We start from the raw sequence: 20,534 nt of genomic DNA, 5'->3' as shown, positions 1-20,534 counted from the left end.
TGTAGGGTTTATATTGTACGGCATGGTGTAGGGGTTAGACTGTATATTGTACAGCATGGTGTAGGGGTTAGACTGTATATTGTACGGCATGGTGTAGGGATTATTATGTATATTGTACGGCATGGTGTAGAGGTTAGACTGTATATTGTACAGCATGGTGTAGGGGTTAGACTGTATGATGAGTTATAGGGTTATAATGTATGATGAGTTATAGGGTTATAATGTATGATGAGTTATAGGGGTTATACTGTATAGCTTGGTGTACAGGTTATATTGTATGATGAAGTGTAGGGGTTATACGGTATGCTCTTTAACAGATGTGCAATTATCTTATGTTAGGTTTTCATATCGCCCACCTATGATGTAGCAGCTCTAAACCAATCCCGCACGACAGCTGCCAAGGCTCTGAGGGAACACTGTCTACAGGATATGTCATAGTCTGATAGTTGTGGGTCCAGGAGACAGTCGCAGTTGTTCACTCTTGGCACCTATATTTTTTTTCATTTCAGCAAAACCTCCCATCATTCATCTATTATGAAGCAGTATAGTGTTGGCTTATTCATGTGAATGTCCAAATGGCTGCCCAGTGAGCAGAGAGCCGCAGAGAGCCGCAGTACAGAACCATTCCCAGCAGCATTTGGCAATGTCTGATGGATGCATCCGTCTTATATGTATCCCATAAGATGCCTATGCTAGAATAATATCTGCAATTAACAGCCTAATGACTTCTGCAAACTAGACAGGAGAAGAAACGCAGGATTAACTTACACAGACTCCATCTGGAAAACTAATTCCATGTGCTCCTTGACATGATGGTTTTAAAGGATTGAATATCAATCTTATAAGCACTGCTATGGATTAAGCCCCAGCCATCAGCACTTAAATACATTCTCCATTGAAAAGCAATAGCACTTTAAGTACAGCAATTTACATGAACCCTGCAAAATCTTAAAATGTCTTTAGAAATGTGCTTACTTTATCAAAAATGGCCACACATTAGCCTCATCAGACATACATTTACAGATCTGCTGCCTGGTCTCCATATCTGCTGGTTCTTCCAAAAGCATTCCTGTCATTTCTGAGAAACCGAATACCTTTATAGCACTGGCAGATCCTGTTTACATATGGGATAATGTACTGCTGTAAATTATAAGATGATTATAAGAATATGAGAAGTACATTTATACAGGTTCCATCTTACATTCTTCACAATTTACAGGCGTATATTATTCTGAATGTACTTAAGGGCTCATGCATCTGAACATGTTCCGGCCGGGCCCGTATTGCGGCCCACAAACAGCAGGTCCGCAATATACGGCCCCTGACATTTTTGCACCGCATCACAGATGAGGACCCATTCACTTGAAGCTTCACTGGGGTTTCTCTCGTGCCTCCGCACCGCAAAAAAATTAGAACATGTTCTATTTTTTGCAGTGCGGACGGATAATGGACCCATTTAAGTTGAATGGGTCTGGATCCATCTGCGGCAGCTGCACAAATTGTGGTCCCCAATGCATGGAACGGCCGTGTGCATATTCCCTAAAGGGGTTGTACAGTGCAAACACATTGATGACCTATCCTCAGAATGGCGGGGGGTCCAACTCCCCCCACCCCAGTCGATCAGCTGCTTGAAGTGAATAGGATGAGCAGTTGTAATTATACTAAGGATAGGACATCAAGATCTTTGCACTGCACAACCCCTTTAATACATACCCAGGGAGATACTAGCCCACCATGAATTGACTGCAATGAAATGGGGCATGACCAACAGGCTGTAGTGCACTAAATGTAACTGTGTGACTGGCACCTTTTGGGTATGGCCGCATGTGGAGTAAATTTTGCAGATTGCTTGCATGGACGGTGCACAGCAAGCCAAGTGGATGGGCTTTCAGAAACCTCTTCCACACACTGCAGAGAAAACCTGCCGGGTAAACGGCCTTGTGCTGTGGGTTTCAATCCTCGGTAGGTCAATTCATGCTGTGGGTTTTCCTCACAGCTTTAAAACTTTTGAATGCAAGCGATGAGACAGCAAACAACCTACTGCGATTCTGCCAGCAATAGTGCAGCAAGTCATCCCACTTTGGGTGGTGTTTGGCCAATTTCCCTAAACTCTTATCTATTTATTTTACCCAATTATAGAGTGCTAGATTTCAAAGCACTTTACAGACATTAGCATCAAGCTGTCCCCAATAGGGCTCACAATCTAAGTTCCCTATCGGTATGTCTTTGGAGAGTGGGAGGAAACCAGAGTGCCTGGAGGAAACCCACACAATCACGAAAAGAACATACAAACTCCATGCAGATGTTGTCCTTGGTCGGATTTGAACCCAGGACCCCATCGCTGCAAGGGACCAGTGCTAACCACTGAGCCACCGTGCTACAAGCCTTATCTTTGCGCATTCAGAATACTAACCATCCACCCGCTCATGATAGGTATGTGAGGGGATGCTTAGCATTACGATGTACCTGTACAACCTCTATCCTATGCCATAGGGGCCTGGCTGTGTGCTGCAGTGAATTGGGGAGCAGTGATGGCCAGTTCACAGTGTTCGCCAACGAACACATGCAGGCTGCCATCTTGACTCACAAGTCGGGCAATGCACAGGTATGCCCTTACCTGTCCCTGTAGCGCGAGGCGGTCTGAAATCAAATGCAGTCACCGGGAGCAGGTAGTTCCGGGATCAGCCGCCGGGGGCCTTCATCAGGCTGTTCTCGGAACTGCCTGCTCCCGGTGACCGCATTTGTTTCAGACCGGCTCCCGGCACAGGTAAGGGCTCACCTGTGCATCGCCGGACTTGTGAGTCAAGATGGCAGCCCGCATGTGTTCGCTGGCGAACACTGCGAACTGGCCATCACTGTTGGGGAGTATAGCATTTTGTTTAGCGATATGTTTCATGTCCTTTTCAGTGAACTGCTTTTGATTTTAGTTTAGGGACTGGCAAGATAATGAAGACCCCCCTTGCCGTGGGATACAAGCTTTTTTCTTGCAGGATGCAGCAAGGCGTTGTGATGTTGAGGAGAAGAGGGTGGCTGTAGTTGTAGGACGTACTCTAAGAGGTTCTGGTCAGTCCAGCTGCTCAAATAGTATTGGGGTAACTCATAAGTTGTTAGCCAGCAAGGTGCACTACACATTAATGTGCGATTGGCAGCTTAGGCTATTTTCACACTAGCGTTTTCAATTCGGCTATTGAGATCTGTCATAGGATCTCAATAGCGGAAGAAAACGCTTCAGTTTTGTCCCCATCCATTCTCAATGGGGACAGAACTGAACTGAACGAAACGGAATGGACCAAAATGCATTCAGTTTCTGTTAGGTTGCGTCCCTATCGCAGACAGAATAACGCTACAAGCAGAGTTTTTCTGTCTGCCATGTGGTGCAGAGCAAGATGAATCTGTCCTGACACACAATGTAAGTCAAGGGAGACGGATCCATTTTCTCTGACACAATAGAAAACGGAAACATCCCCCATTGACTTTGAATGGTGTTCATGATGGATCCGTCTTGGTTATATAAGACATAATACAACTGGATCTGTTCATGACGGATGCATGCAGTTGTATTATTGTAACGGAAGCATTTTTGCAGATCCATGACGGATCCACAAAAAACGCTAGTGTGAAAGTAGCCTTACAGGAGCTTTATTTGATCACATTCAAGTGTGACCATCAGCCCAGAGTGTGATCTAATGTGTAAACAGGAAGTTGGACTCTCCCCTGTGGCTGACTTCCTGTAAAATACAGGATGAAATCATCACCAATCAATTTCCTCCTGGCAGCTCTCAGGCCCCTCCCCTCCCTCCTCTGTATATCTCTGTATTGTGTTGAAGATATAATGTCTCCGCTATCTAAAGGACTAGGAGTGGATACATATAGTAGGTGAGTGAGTTAGTGATGAGATGAGTGATTAGCTGCAGTGATATAAACCTCCTGACTTACACTGCCTGTCTGTACTATCTGTGTGTGTTGACTCTCCAGTGTAGTTCTAGGACATGCAACTTCACACTGGTCTCTCTGCATATAACATCTGATGAGAGAGAGAGAGAGAGAGATGACAGGGAAGAGAGGGCAACACGGCTGAAGCTGCGTCACATAAAAAAGGAGACCCTGTAGTGTGTGGGGAAAGCAGCTGTATCACTGATCTGTTATGGCTGCCCTCAGAGGACACAGAGCAAAGAAGTGTGGTGAGACTATGCCTCCTCTCTCTGCAAAGCTAGACACGATGGGAAATGTAGGATTCATTAGAAAACCATATCTGAGGGGAGAAGGAATCAACATGGCTAACAACCCAAAAACTACACATGAAGTAAAACAGGTATACATAAGGCATACACAAGAGCCTCTATGTTATTCATTAAAAATGGCCTATCATGCACTATATAGGCAAAGAAAAGAAAAATACTGGAGTGCTTCTTTAAGTCATCAAATGTAGTTAAATCATAGTGATCGTATGTGCCTGTGCAGTCACCGCAGAAGCCCAATGTTAAGAGCTGAGCTCCCGCTGTAATGCCAAGCATCAGACATGACTCTGAGCGTATAATCCCTTGGAAGCCGTGGTCAACAGATTCCTTTGTCACCAATTGCCAGTCTGAATTATGCAGGTTTCCACAGAAGCTTGAAGCCAGATTTAGGGGCTGTGTCATAAACTACTTTTCACTCAAAGGCTACAATCACACAACCGTGTTAATGAGTCCGCATCCGTTCCGCAATTTTGCGGAGCGGGTGTAGACCAATTAATTTCAATGGGGTCACAAAAGTAGTTACGTTCTGCGGCCTCGCAATTGCGGACAAGAATAGGCGTTTTCTATTATTTCTGTGGCATGTGCAGTCCGTAAATTGCGGAACGCACACAGTCCGGTATCCAAAACACTACGGTCGTGTGAATACAGCCTAAAAGTGTATTTTCATCAATTACCCTAGCTCCCGTTTCTCCTAGTATTTGATTTTTTTTTTTTTATTTACCTTTTTTATTTACCTCATTTTCAGTGTTATACCCCATCATTGAATCCTTCTTCCTGTTTTGTCACATCTCTGCTGTCCCATTTTGCCTTAGGGCAGTATGATTTGTCCTGACATCAGCAGATCGTGTGATTCTTATTAAAGCACCTCTCACGCGGATCAACCCTACCCTACCCTACCAGGCATATAGCCTGGTAGGGTTAATGACGCTGATCAAAACAACACCTGTCTTATGGCTGTTGGTGGTATTGCTGCGGAGAAACTCTTAAAATGAGGCAAATGAACTATTCGAGCACCAGGAGGCAGGCTTATGTAGTTCGAGCACCAGGAGGCAGGCTTGTTTTAATGATGATTGCGAGTCCTACATTACAAGGCTTCAATGCAGGACAAAACCTACAGCAACTGAATATCAAGACAGATTTGCCATAGGGTGCAGTGGTAGGTGAATAACTTGATAAAGGCAATTTTGATAAATAGTGGTATTTGGGAAAAGTGATATAGAAGAGATATCTGTTGGGTGGGATACAGTATTATTAGTGGCACAACTCCTTTAAGACCACTTTCACATGGGCAATACGGATTGCGTCAGGATCTATTCAGAGAAAAACTGGTGGTTTTGCACCCAAGTTTAATTAGCCTTTTCTTGCGTTCAGATGCCTCCATTTTTTCACGCAAACCCCATTCACCCCCAAACAGACCTCAGATCAGATCCCCAGTGTTAATTAGACCTCAGCTCAGACCCCCCACAGTAAGACAAATCTGTGCACATTTCAGAGTGGCCTTTTACTGTGGGCAGTCTAAGGCACACCTGGCCAAGTGTCATTTCAGACCCCTTGGGCAGTCCAATCCGACTATGGTCCCTGAACCAAACCTAAATCTCTCTTTCCAGCTCAAGTGAGCGTATTGAGCAGAGGTCTCATTTTGTCCAAAAAGCAAAATCAATTGGTTTGATCTGGAAATGGACTCATTTTTATTTTTTCGTTCCATCAAGCTCAAGGTTTGGTTCAAGGACCATAGTCGGATTGGACTGCCTAAGGCAGGCATGTCCAAACTGCGGCCCTCCAGCTGTTCCAAAACTACAACTCCCAGCATGCCCTAATAGCTGTAAGCTATCCAGGCATGCTGGGAGTTGTAGTTTTGGAACAGCTGGAGGGCCGCAGTTTGGACAAGCTTGGCCTAAGGGGTCTGAATTGACACTTGGCCAGTTCAATCTGAGTAACAAAAGTTACTTTACGCCTGTTCGTAATGCTCCTGCCATTGATGCGTTTATTTCTGCTGTTAAAAATTATATTGATGACCTTAAACAGTCGATTCATGACAGGTCCTTTAAATATCCTAATTTGACTCGTGAGGAAATTGATGCCATTAATGTACTTAAGGCTGACCATAGCTTAACGATAAAACCTGCCGATAAGGGCAGAGCTACCGTTGTTTTGGACACCGTTAAATACGTTTTTTTTCGGAAATACAAAAACAATTTGATGATTCTACTGTGTACAGACGGGTCTCAGGTGACCCCAAGTTTGATATTGCCAGAAAAATCAGGACTGTGGTTACAGATGCATCAGTGGCTGGTATTATAGATTCAGATGATAAAACTCTGATAGATGCTCCTGGGCGACCGATTGTCTCTGGTACGGGTTCTATTTTCTCACACATAGCCATCTTTTTAGAGAAGATATTATGTTCTTTTGCCACTGATGCACTGTCCTAAATCCGTGATACTTCAGACTTTTTACTGAAACTACAGAATGTAGACTTGTCCGGTCAGAGTAATGTCATTTTGGCTTCCTTTGACGACACAAGCCTTAACATTTCAAATTGATCTTGACAGGGGCCTGCAGGTTGTACATAATATGTTCCGCCTTTCTACGTTTTCGGATGATGCTCAATATTTTATTCTGTCACTTCTGGATATTGTGCTACGATGCAATTATTTTTTATTCTAAAAGGATTTCTATATTCAGCAGAAGGTAGTGGTCATGGGTTGTAATGTGGCCCCGACATATATGAGACATCTGGAGGAGGAAGTCATCTACGTTTTCCACCATTTCTCCCACATTTTGAGAGGGTGGCGTTACATTAACGATGTCTTCCTCATTTGGGTATGATCTCTGGAATCCTTAATTTCCTTCCATACTTTTCTTAATGATATCGATCCTGGGGTTAAGTTTACTGTTGTATATTCTTTCAGTCATATTCAATTTCACGACACGACTGTAAATATACTAAATAGCAGATTACAAACTGAATTATTTACCAAACCTTCTGATAAGAATTCTTTGCTTAGATATGCCAGTTGTCACCCTAGAATTATGATTCGACATCTACCATACAGTCAATTCTTACTTGTGAAACGAATTGTTTCTGATGACACAATCCTTATGAGTACCCTTGACAATATGGTTCACAAATTTTGGAATAGGGGTTACCCCAATTCAATATCACAACCACAGAAAACCAAGGTACTCGCTCTTGATAGACCACAAACATTACAGAAGACAGTCAGACCCCCCTCTGGGGGGTGTTTCAATAGGGTTTTAGCAACATAGCAATAGTTAGGGAGCTTGTCAGTGATTACTGACTATAAAACATTTTGCCCTTTTGTTTTCCCGTTTCCAAGATGGCTTCCGCCCATTCCAGAGGGGCAGTGTGCATTTCAGACATGCTCAATACACTTTTGGCTTTCCTCCGCCTCCTCTATTTTTTCCAAAACATGTGCATTGGCGCCAGGTGAACACAGTCATCGGCGTGCACACACGTTGTTTGTCCCTTGATGAGCCTAATCATTTGATCTATTCATTAAATAATCATTTGCATATGAAGTATTCAGGTGTAATCATGCTTTGTAATGCATATTAATTATATTATGTGATTTGGTGTACTCACTGTATTATGTATAGGGATATAATTATTATGTGCACAATTGTATGAATACATTATGATGTACTATGGCACCATGCACTTTTAGCACTTTATTTTAGTTTTTTTATGTTTAATTATGTATATTGATTCATTGCACAGGCACTTTTTGTGTGTGTGTGTGTGTGTGTGTGTATGTATATGTATATATATATATATATATATATATATATATATATATATATAATCACATGTATAACTGCTTGAGAAAGGCTCTAGTGTTGAGCCGAAACGTCGCGTATCCACATGGGTGATTAAAAGCATTTTCTTCAATTTTTTTACTGATTTTGGAGTGCTGCCTTTTTGCTACTTTGTGTATTGGGCAACAGTAAAGTCCCAGCCAGGTGAGGTCAAATACCGGACCGGAGTTTAAGTGCCGGTCCGGGTTTTCGCAGCACCTGGCTGTCCCTAAATAGGCAGCTGGGCTCAGCAGTGATGTCTCTGTTTTTTGGGATCTGAGGCTTTGTGCCTTGCTGGAGGGCTGAGCGCTGCATGCTGGGGAAACATGCCCATTAAAGCCTGCTGTGGACTACTGGAGGCAGAACTGCCAGCAAGGTGAACTTTCCATTGTGTGTGGTGCTGCATAGCGTCTGTTGTTGATGTTGCTGCTATGCCTTTGGGCTGGTGAAGCCCAGTGCCAAGGGAGATTAGTCTGAAATCATTGGTGCTGTTGGACTCCTGGGTCTCATCACCTGCAGGTGCTGTGGCGGCTGTGTTCGCCGCGTGGCGCTGCATCAAATTAGAGTAGGGACCCACTCAAAAGAGGCCACCTTATGTGGTGAGTGGGCCTATGCATTTTGATCAAAACATATACAAAGTGCCTTGTGTACATGTTTATGAATTATGCAAAAGATCAATGTACGGCATGTGGATGTGCCAGCCATGCTTTTTTTTTTTCCTACAGGTTTGCAATATAGCTGCTATTACTGCCTTATACTACAAAACTCCTTTTGTTCAACACTTATGGGATACAAGTCCGGGGAATTTGGTGTGTGGAAATATAACGTCACGATGGATAAAGAGTTTACCAGATTTGGCACTTGGTGGGTCTTCAGCGACTAATAAATACCACTAGTTACAGCCTAGTTAATACCACTAGTTACAGCCACAGCTGGTGCAACGGTAAATAATTAATTGCGATTTATTGATGCAGACTGTGCGTGTGCGTGCAACAAGCCTCCAAAATAACAATCACAACGCCAAATGGTGCACAAATAACAACTGCTACCACTGAAATAAACAGCCAGTAGACACAAACTATAAAGAAACACTGTGCTAGTTGTTATACATGGACCGTATACAGGTAATCACGACGAACCTGCAGAACACAAAGACGACCAAGGCCTCTTTCACACGAGCGTGACGGATTGGCTCCGGATGCGTTCAGGGTGCGTTCAGTGAAACTCACACTATTCTGCAAGCAAGTTCAGTCAGTTTTTTGCTGCAATTGCGTTCAGTTTTTTCCGCGCGGGTGCAATACGTTTTGATGCGTTTCTCACGCGTGTGATAAATAACTGAAGGTTTACAAACAACATCTCGTAGCAACCATCAGTGAAAAAGGCATCGCACCCACACTTGCTTGCACACATGGATGCAATGCATTTTTCACGCAGCCCCATTTGCTTCTATTGCTACGATTTTCACGCAACGCACAAGTGATGCGTGAAAAACAACACTCATGTACACAGACCCATTGAAATTAATGGGTCAGGATTCAGTGCGGGTGCTATGCGTTCACGTCACGCATTGCACCCGTGAAGAAAAGTCGCTCATGTGAATAGGGGCCTAAGACTACTGGCAAACCTATAAATGATGCACCTGGCTGCCGTATTAAACACTACCTCAATGGGTTTCTAATATGAAGTTTCTTCTATCAACTCTTCTGTAGTATCTTGTAAATTTACACAGACTTTATAAATGCTTGATCATGAAAAGGGTTATGACATGACATTCTCATCTGGCAGCTCAATGTCTACAGGAAGCTGCCGTAATCTAATTGTCAAAAAGATGTCACCGCCATCACACTGGTAATTAAGAAATGCCTTGTAGGTTATACCAGTCTTGTTCTGCTAGGGTGATGCTAAACAGACATGCAAAACTGCATAGCTTAGGAAGAAGTATAATAAGCCTACCAGGAGTTGTCAAGACACGAGGTGGTGCCAACCTAGATGCCAAACTAATTATAAAATATAACCTATACATATTCATATTTCTGCAGAGCAGCAGGAATGTGTACGGCATCCAAGAGCCAGGTCTCTGGAGCGCACAATGATCTCTAGGAGATACAGATCAGAACATAGTGACGTGACAATAAATGCAAATATGCCATAAATCAAGACATCACTTTAGTTGTAGGCGCAGACTAGATGTGGTGAGTAATACTAAGCTTTTATACAAGCCACAGTACAGTATTCCACACACACATTTTACTTAAAGGGGTTCTGCAGTTTGTTTAAACTGATGATCTATCCTCAGCATCTGATCGGTGGCGGTCCGACACCCGGGACCCCCGCCAATCAGCTGTTTGAGAAGGCAGCAGCACCGCGGCCTTCTCACTGTTTACCGCTGGCCCAGGGACGTCACGACTAGTATCACTGGCATGGGCGGGGCTAAACTCTGTTCACTTGAATGGAGCTTAGCTGCGCCCACGCTAGTTGATACTAGTCGTGACATCACTGGGCCAGCGGTAAACAGTGAGAATGCTGCGGCGCTGCTGCCTTCTCAAACAGCTGATCGGCGGGGGTCCCAGGTGTCGGACCCACGCCGATCAGATGCTGATGATCTATCCAGAGGATAGATCATCAGTTTAAACAAACTGCAGAACCCCTTTAAAGGCGCCGTGTGATCTGGGACTTTGATGGCATATTGCTAGGATAAGCCATCACACTCAGATGGGTGCAGGTCCCACCTCTGGGACCCACACCTATCTACAGAATATGACCTCGTGAGTGGAGAACAGCCACACATGCGCAGTCACCCTCCATTCATTTCTACGGGAATTGCCAAAACAGCTTATTACTGGCTCAGCTATTTTAGAAAGTCCCATAGAAATAAATGCGCAAGTGCAGCCATTGCTCTATTCACTTCAATGGGACTGCCGGAAATATCCGAGCCAGCACTCTGCAATTTTGGGAACTCCCATAGAAATGAATGGAGGGAGGTTGCTCTCTGCTCACTTTGGGCACCTGTTCTGGAGAAAGGTGCATGTCCCAGAGGTGGGAAACGCACCTATCTATATTTGTGACATAATCTAGCCATATCCAATGTCTCAGATGAGAGAACCCCTTTAATATATGTTTTAATGAAGCTTAAAAGGGGCCACATATATAGGACTTCGCCCTAGTCCACACTTCCGTGTCAGTATGACATACGTGAATTAAAACGTCCTTATATAATCTGTGAAGAGGTCTGTGATTGGTTCATCTGTCAGCCTTTACTCTCCGTGGGTCATCCGTAATCCACGAACGTTGATGACAATTAATTTCATGAGCATTTTCTATCGGGCTTCCATGAAAAACTGTATAAAGGAGACAGATCTGGAGTGCGCTTTGGTGGAGGTTAAAGAGTCACCTCTCCTGACATGTCTGTTTCAATAACAATAACTGGAGCATCAATTCTTATGACTGTATGGTGTGCCTCTAGTATTCCTAGTTTAAGTTTATGAATGAATTGCTAACCGCCTGCAATAAAGGTCCAACTGAGTGTTACCACCAGCAATCTGACACTGGCAGCACTAATTGGGCAGTGTAAGACTGTGCAAGGACCCCCAACTGGTAACACTCAGGTGTACATTTATCTATAAACCTCTAGCAGGAATACTAGATTAAAGGGGTTATCCAAGAAATGATAACCCCTTTTATCTAGTATTCCTGCTAGAGATTTATAGATAAATGTACACCTGAGTGTTACCAGTTGGGGGTCCATGCACAGTCTTACGCTGCCCAATTAGTGCTGCCAGTGTCAGATTGCAGGGACACCCCCTAGTGATAACACCCAGTTGGACCTTTATTTCAGGCTGTTAGCAATTCATTCATAAACCTAAACTAGGAATACTAGAGGCACACCATACAGTCATAAGAATTGATGCTCCAGTTATTGTTATTGAAACAGACATGTCAGGAGAGGTGACTCTTTAACATCCACCAAAGCGCACTCCAGATCCGTCTCCTTTATACATTATAAGGTTCCTCCACTGGTAGTATATTTTCTATAATGTGCCTCTCATGAAAATCGGAAAAAACATCAATCCATTAATAATGATGGCTGCCCAACCATCCGTCTTGCACAAATCAATGAATCAATATTATCCACCTTAGTAAGAGAAACAGTTTATCAATTAGGTCTACCAGAGGAAAGCGATCCTATGGCATCCACTAAAATAAATCCCATGCACTGTTTGCATTATTCCTTGCCAAAAAGGGAGCATAAACCTACCGCGCGCACCTGCGAGAAGCAAGATATATCCATTCTCGACACAAAAAACATACAATCAAAAGATGCTGGGCACGGCAAACAAAGTATTCACACAGCGCTGCCGAGCTCAGCTGTGGATTAGAGATTTGGTCATTAAATACACACTTGACAATTACTTGCACTGAAATACGAGGGTTCTGAAGAAATTGCCAAGAAGGAATAATATTTTTCCATGATTGGCAGCCCTTTTCAAGACACTTAAGTAGGCGCTGAGAAAGCAGACGGGAAGGAAGAAATAGGTTGATTTAAATCATTTGTGGCGCTGATTAACCTTCTCAAAAGGTTTAGAATTCATTATCACGCATGCTAAACTGACTGCCATCGCTGGGCCAAGCAACCGCTCGATTTCCATGGCTACAATCCTCGCGCTGGCAGTCCTTCTTTTTCTAGACAGCAAAAACAATGTCAGATCAGGATACAGCAGCTTGATCTGAAATATTTCCAAGGGTATAAAGAAGCCGGATAATGTGCGACTCTGGACAATGGAGCTGGAGGAGGATCAGCCAGAGCAGAACAGTACAATATAAATCCAGGACAAGGATATACATATTACTCAATTATCGTGATATACGAGACTAGCTAACCTTTGTGACGCTGTCACTGCGTTTTTTTTTTCGTCCTGCAAGAGAGATATATGGAGTAATATATATGTCTGCTGTCTCAATTTAGATTACCATGTCCGTGATGAAGGTCCTGGGAAGTCAGTTTAATGACTGTAACATACTTAAACTGTTTCCGTCCCGGGAATAAAAAAAATAATCATAAGGGAAAAACTGAAAAATAGAGCTGGGGAATGAACTGAACCAATAAGACAATGTAAAGCATGGATGGGAGTTTAAGTTAATAACTGCCAATAAAAGGCCTTCTAAATGGGCCGATGCTCAGGCAATTATCTGGAATAAACCACACACTCCTGATAACGGCCTGATGCAGCGATCGTCTCCTCTCTACGGGGATGGATGATAGCTACTGCAATCACTCGTCCCCGTGCAGATTCATTGTTTAAACAGGGAGATGTGCTGTTGTCAAACTATAACGTTACAGTATCTCAGAAAAGTGAGTACACCCCTCACATTTTTGTAAATATTTGATTCTATCTTTTCATGGGACAACACTGAAGAGATGACACTTTGATACAATGTAAAGTAGTCCGTGTACACCTTGTATAACAGTGTAAATTTGGTGTGCCCTCAAACTAACTCAGCACACAGCCATTAATGTCTAAACTGCTGCAACAAAAGCGAGTATCCCCCTAGAGTGAAAAACGGCCAAATTGTGCCCAGTGTCAATATTTTGTTTGGCCACCAATATTTTCCAGCACTGCCTTAACTCTCTTGGGCATGGAGTTCACTAGAGCTTCACAGGTTGCCACTGCAATCCTCTTCCACTCCTCCACGATGACATCAAGGTGCTGGTTGATGTTAAAGACCTTGCACTTCTCCACCTTCCATTTGAGGATGCCCAAAGATGCTTAATTAGGTCTGAAAACATGCTTGTACAGTCCAGAACCTTTAACCTCAGTTTCTTTAGCAAGGCAGTGGTCATCTTGGAGGTGTGTTTGGGGTTCTTATGTTGGAATGCTGCCCTGTGGCCCAGTTTCTAAAGGGGTAGATCATGCTCTGCTTCAGTATGTCACAATACATGTTGGCATTCAATGAATTATAACTCCCCACAGCCGGCAGCACTCATGCAGCCACAAACCATGAAACTCCCTCCACCATGTTTGAATGTAGGCAAGACAAACTTGTCTTTGTACGCCGCTACACACGTTTGACACCATTTGAACCAAACAAATGTATCTTGGTCTCATCAGACCACAGGCCATGGTTCCAGTAATCTATGTCCTTAGTCTGCTTGTCTTCAGCAAACTGTTTGCCGGCTTTCTGGTGCAGCATCTTTAGAAGAGGCTTCCTTCTGGGACGTCAGCCATGCATATCAATTTGATGCAGTGTGCATTGTATGGTCTGAGCACTGACAAGCTGACCCCCCCCCCCCCCCCACCCCTTTATCTTCTGCAGCAATGCTGGCAGCCCTCATACTTCTATTTTGAAAAGACAACCTCTGGATATGACGCTAAGCACATGCACTCAACTTCTTTAGTCAACCATGGCCAGGCCTGTTCTGAGTAGAACCTGTCTTGTTAAACCGTTAGTCTTGACCACGATGCTGCAGTTCAGTTTCAGGGTGTTGGAAGTCTTCTTATAGCCTCAGCCATTTTTATGTAGAGCAACAATTCTTTTTTTCAGATCCTCAGAGTTCTTTGGCATGAGGAGCCATGTTGAACTTCCAATGACCAGTATGAGAGAGTGTGAGAGCGATAACACCAAATTTAACACACCTGTTCCCCATTCACACCTAAGACCTTGTAACACTAACGAGTCACATGACACCGGGGAGGAAAAATGGCTAATTGGGTGCAATTTTGCCATTTTCAATTAGGGGTGTTCTCACTTTTAATTGCCAGCAGTTTAGACATTAATGGCTGTGTGTTGAGTTATTTTGAGGGCACACCAAATTTACACTGTTATACAAGCTGTACACTGACTACTTTACATTGTATCAAAGGGTCATATCTTCATTGTTGTCCCATGAAAATATATAATAAAATATTTACAAAAATGTGAGGGGTGTACTCACTTTTGTGAGACAATGTATGTGCCAGATAAAAGATGCGATCAGCTGATGAAGTGTTTGCGCGTACATCAGAAGATCGGAAGCACATTTACAGGGGGAAATAATCAGGAATAAGCATGTGTACGAATGCTTATCCATAATAATTTTCCTTGGTCCATGTAAAAGGGCCTTAAAGAGGTTGTCCACTGTTTTACGCCTAAGGGCCTTATCAACAGGATAGGCCAACACTATCTGGTCAGCAGGAGTGCACCCCCGATGACCAGTTGTTCTGCAGTAGCTCCAATGATGAAATTACACAGCTCCATCCATTGTGAGATCCTCCCAGTGAGAGACTTGTGTAGTTCCAGCGCTGAAGCTAATGCAGAAGAGCAGATCGGCAGAGGTATTAGCTGTTGGAGCCCTGCAAATCTAATAGTGATAGCTTATCCTGAAGTTGTTAGGCTATCACTTGTAAAGGTGTTGACAACCCCTGTAAGAGCTCTATTAATGAACACTGCATACTTGCATAGTTACAATAATAATCGGGTTGAAGAAAGACAAAGGTCCATCTAATTCAACCTATAATCCTACCGTGTTGATTCAGGGAAAGGCAAAACATCAAAATCCCTATGAGGCAGATTGCAAACACCACAAATAAGGGGAAAATTTCCTTCTCAACTTCCATCATAATAAATTCCTGTATCCATGTCCCACCTCCAGAAGTCTAGTGCCCATAGTCTGTGTTATCATTTTCAAGCACTACATTCAGGCCCTTCTTGAACTTTTACAATGAATCAACCATCACAACATCCTGTTGTGTCCTCACTGCTCTTAAAGAATCTCCATCTATGATGAGGGTGAAATCTTATTTCCTCCAGATGTAGAGGATGCCTCCTTGTCATTGATTGTAGAGATCTATAAAAGGGTTGCCAAAGAGCTATGTGGCATCTGCTGTATCTTCAAATTCCCCAAATTTTATACACAGGCCTACAGACTTTTTTTCCCAGTTGGAATTGCATAAAAAAAAAAAATATATATATGGCATGTTTCATCAGACTCTGTATATACGTAGGTGTTCTCTCTAAGAGAATAACTTCTGAGGGAAAACTTCACTGTACACACAGAGTTCAACAATGCCTGAACAACTAAGGAGAAGCACAGGCTTTGGCATCTTCCTGACTCCATGACAGACAAGACTGGAGGATATCAGGGAACCATTGAAAATACTAAGACCAAGAATAGAACCTGGTTACTTTTGAGTGGTTAAGGATGGGACATACAGGTGCATCTCAATAAATTAGAATATCATTAAAAAGTTAATTAATTTCAGTAGTACAATGCAAAAAGTGAAGGCTCAGGAAACCATTACAGGTCTTTTGTGTTGATTAGCTGATTACAGTGTGACACCATAAGTCTACAATATTGAACCTTTTCACACTATTCTACTTTTCTGAGATATTAACTTTTGGGTTTTCATTAGCTTTAAACCATAATTATCATACACAGGAACATGTACGTGAACTCAATAGGTCTGACAAACGCAAGCAAACATAATAATCATTTTTAAAGCAAACCTAGGCCTCAGTTTAAGGCCTCCTGCACTTTTCATGGTCCCCACTGTAGAAATGCCTATTATTTCTTTAAGACTCACAGTTCATACAGAAACCAGTCTGTGGGTATAATATTATGACAGGTGGTATATATAATTATCAGCAGTCACAGACTACCACCCCTTAAAAACATAGGGCCAGATTTATCATTAGCTCAGGTCAGAATAATGGAGTGAAAAAGTCCCCAAAAAAGTCCCAAACGCTAAAACTGCGCACAAATTTGCGACTTTTTTCTGCTCTGCACTATGCTCGCCAGTTTCCTGAAAGTCGGCGTGTTTTCTTATGTAAATGAATCTCTAGACAGATTTACTATTGGGACTATTTAAAAAGTCGCAATTTCACTCCAGTGAGGACCATGCTTATCTTATGAGACTTTTTAATAGAACATGCGACTTTTTCATAAAACTTGCGACTTTTTCGTAAAGATGTGCGACTTTTGTAAAGTTGCTTACTGACGGATAAACTGCTACCGTCAAACCACATTTATTACAGTCTTAAAGGGCCGATCATAAATCTGACTTGGCTAAAACTGACTTTAGCCATATGTGAAAGTGGAGTGAGCTGTCAGAGTCATGATAAATCTGGCCCAGAGTCTTCATTATACAGGTGAAACTCGAAAAATGTGAATATCGTGCAGTCCATTTATTTCAGAAATGCAAATTAAAAGGAATAGCATTAATGCAGCTTAAAATTAGAATTTTGTTCAATATTCTAGGCTCAAAGTGTCACACTATAGTCAGCTAATTAATCCATACCCCCTGAGCAAAGGGTGCCTCAAAATTGTGACTTTGGGGTTTCATAAGCTGTAAGCCATAATCATCCAAATTATAACAAAGGCTTGAAATATCTCGCTTTGCATGTATCTCATATATTAGTTTCACCTTTTAAGTTGCATTACTGAAATAAATGAACTTTGCACGATATTCTAATTTTTCGACTTTCACCTGTATATAAAAAAAAATACAAATAAAAATAGTGATAACATAAATAAAACGATGAAAGAAAAAAAATATTGATTTAAATGAGTCAATCCTGTGCACTTAGGGACACTGATAGGCAGGTGCGGGCCAAATATAATATCCTATGGGCTCTGGCCCTCAAACTGGCCCTAACTCTATGATGCCCTGCCTAAGAACAGAATGGCCGCCACGATAGGGGCGATCCCGTATCAGGAACCTCCTGAGAGCCCTAGGATGGGAAAAGCTAGCAACTAGTATATGCTAACTGAAAAAATGTCACTACCACGATTAGTAGCTCAATATACTCTCAAAGATTAAATAAACAGTGATGGCCAGTTCGCAGTGTTCGCTGGCGAACACTGCGAACTGACCATCACTGTTTATTTTAATTTTTTGAGAGTATATTGAAATAGGAAACAGATGATCAATAGGGAGTTGCCGATCAAATATTGATGGCCTATCTTGAGGAAAGACCATCAATATTAAAATCATAAACAACCTCTTTAAACTTAACCGTAGAACCTTATAATCCAGAAAACAGACTATTGTATCAATGTAGGAACAAATTAGATAAACCATTTTACTTTAATTTTCTTACCAAAATATTTTCCTGTTACAGGAAGGTCACTCAGATTAAGAGTCCATGTAATTTCTATGCAGTCATCTCTTAAACTCCTCATCCCCTTCAGTACACAAAGGAATGGTGTTTAAGTGGCCATGACAGTTCCATATCGACACTGCATTTCAAAAAAATCCATCTTGCTACAGTCACTCCAAAATTGCTCAGGCGGCCAGAATAACACTTAGCACAGATTGCAAACACTTGAATTTCCTCCGTGGCAAAATGATGCACTTAATTCATTCCAAGGATCATCACAAAGGTCTGTCACCGTCTACATTCTTGTGACAAGCTGATAGATAACTCGTCACAATTAATACTATATATATATATATATATATATATATATATATATATATATATATATGGGAAGACATGCCACTTTTTGGAGTATTTAATGCACAGATTTTGTTGCAAAGGTGCTTTGCGGCAAAATCTGCGCCTTCTTCCCAGTGTACGCCACTTATGCCTCTTTTCTCGAGTTCCGTGGGCAGGGAAGAGGGCAGACCGGCAGGCCCATCTCATTCATCATTTTCTATACCTGTTTTTGGCTTTGAAAATTACTTAAATCTACACCAGCAAGGAAGCTGGTGTAGATTTAACCTTGCTGAATGGGCGCCGGATCATGAGCCTAAGTTATGTCGCGGCTGGCGCCTCTACATAACTTAGGCGTATCAAGCGGTTTTAGTAAATGTCCCCAATACTATTTATTGTGTAATAAAAATTTGAATTTAACAAGACATTCTCTGGTTAAAATAAAAAAATCTTAAAACTCTATAATGCAACTATAAGTTAAAGGGGTTGTCCAGCCTTTAGTAAGTGATGGTCTATCCTCAGCTGATAGAAGTCATCACCGAAACTACACAGCACCGTCAAGCTTGTAGTGGAAGGAGCTCATTTGTACAGAGCTGCTCCCATTGATTTCAATGGGAGCAGCGCTCTGTTAATGAGTTTCCTCTACAACAAGGTTGACGGAGCTGTGTAGTCCCAGCACCAACTTATGGCAACAGAGCTACACCCAAAGAGCTGACTGGCAGATATGTGGGGCGTAGGAACCTCACTGATCAGCTAGTGATGGCCTGTCCTGGGCAACACCTTTAATAGAAGTGTGTGTTCGATTCAAAATCCTCAACTAATAGAGAGTGGCTAGAAAGAGCATCTCTGGCGGTGCCGCAGAAAAACAGAATACTTGGTGCCAGGCTCCGAAACAAACAGCTAATTGATAGGGGGCGCAGCAATGGGGCACCTAGAGACCTGCTTATCATCGGGAGACTTTTCCAACCATAACGTGTTGTTCAAAGTGAACAAACCCCTTGAATTTCATTCTTACTAAGGCTACTCACTGCTACACTATTTTAAATACCGTCCATGTATACAGATTTAATTTTTTTTTAAAAAAAGGGGTTTTGTGGCTGATATTTTTTTTTCTTAAAGGGGTTGGCCACTTTCTGGCTACTCTTGAACAGTGTGTTTTTAAGTTGACTACATGGCAATAAATAATATCGTTTTTGATAATCTTTGCCATTTCCTATATTTCATAAGGTATTCTTCCTTATTGGCTAAGTTTTTTGTGCTGATCACACAGAGATCCTGTGCATAAAATGGCTGATGATCGAGGGTCATGTGACCAGACAAATCCTTCCTTCGCCTCCATTATAATACACTACACCTACACAAAATTCCCAACATTGCATGTACAGATGGCAGATGGCGTGTATTCCATCTCCATCAGCGGCCATCTTAAGGACAGGTCTCCTATGCAGATAGCACAGAGGATTTGCCCAACAATGGGGCACGATTTAAAAAATAAAGCAAACAGCAAAGAAAATTAACAAAGGCTATATTAGTAAGTATCATATAGTCACCTTACATGCACATTGGTCACAAGTAGCCAGTAAGTGGCCAACCCCTTCAAACATGCTTACAATACTGTGAAAAAAGTGTCATACCTCATCAATTAGCGGCCATTCCTTTTCCAATAATTCCCAGGTCCCCATTGGTCTGTGCTTCCTGGTCCCTCTACATTTGCTTAACCAATCACTTGTTGGGGTGGGTGCAGTCAATGATTGGCTGAGCTGTCATTTCCTACATATCTAGAGGGGCTAGGAAGCAGAGACTGGTGGTGGACCCTAGTAGCAGCGGGATGGGAGCGGTTGGGGGGGGGGGGGGGAAATCAGTAAAGTGGGTATGACTCGTTTCACAGCATTCAGAACCTGCATTAAAAATATATATCAGTCGGACAAACTTGGATTCCTGGATATGATTTTTAAAGTCACTGCATGTTTACTAGTCACTATCAAAAGTCTTTAACTTCCTCTTTGTCTGAACTTTTAACATGACTGTGAGTCCTACTTAACACTTTCAGACTATCAATCAGGCCAG

General features: G+C 42.4%; 1 protein-coding gene across 3 annotated transcripts in view; it reads right to left on the bottom strand.

Moving 5' to 3' along the window:
* Positions 1–20,534, bottom strand: part of ANO10 (anoctamin 10) — a 240,035-nt gene that overhangs the window by 158,353 nt on the left and 61,148 nt on the right. The gene's annotated exons all lie outside the window — the stretch shown is intronic.

The sequence above is a fragment of the Bufo gargarizans genome, chromosome 5, assembly GCF_014858855.1.
Source record: "Bufo gargarizans isolate SCDJY-AF-19 chromosome 5, ASM1485885v1, whole genome shotgun sequence".
Taxonomy (NCBI): Eukaryota; Metazoa; Chordata; class Amphibia; order Anura; family Bufonidae; genus Bufo; species Bufo gargarizans.
The sequence above is the reverse complement of the archived record's forward strand: the minus strand, read 5'-3'. Positions and strand labels throughout refer to the sequence as shown.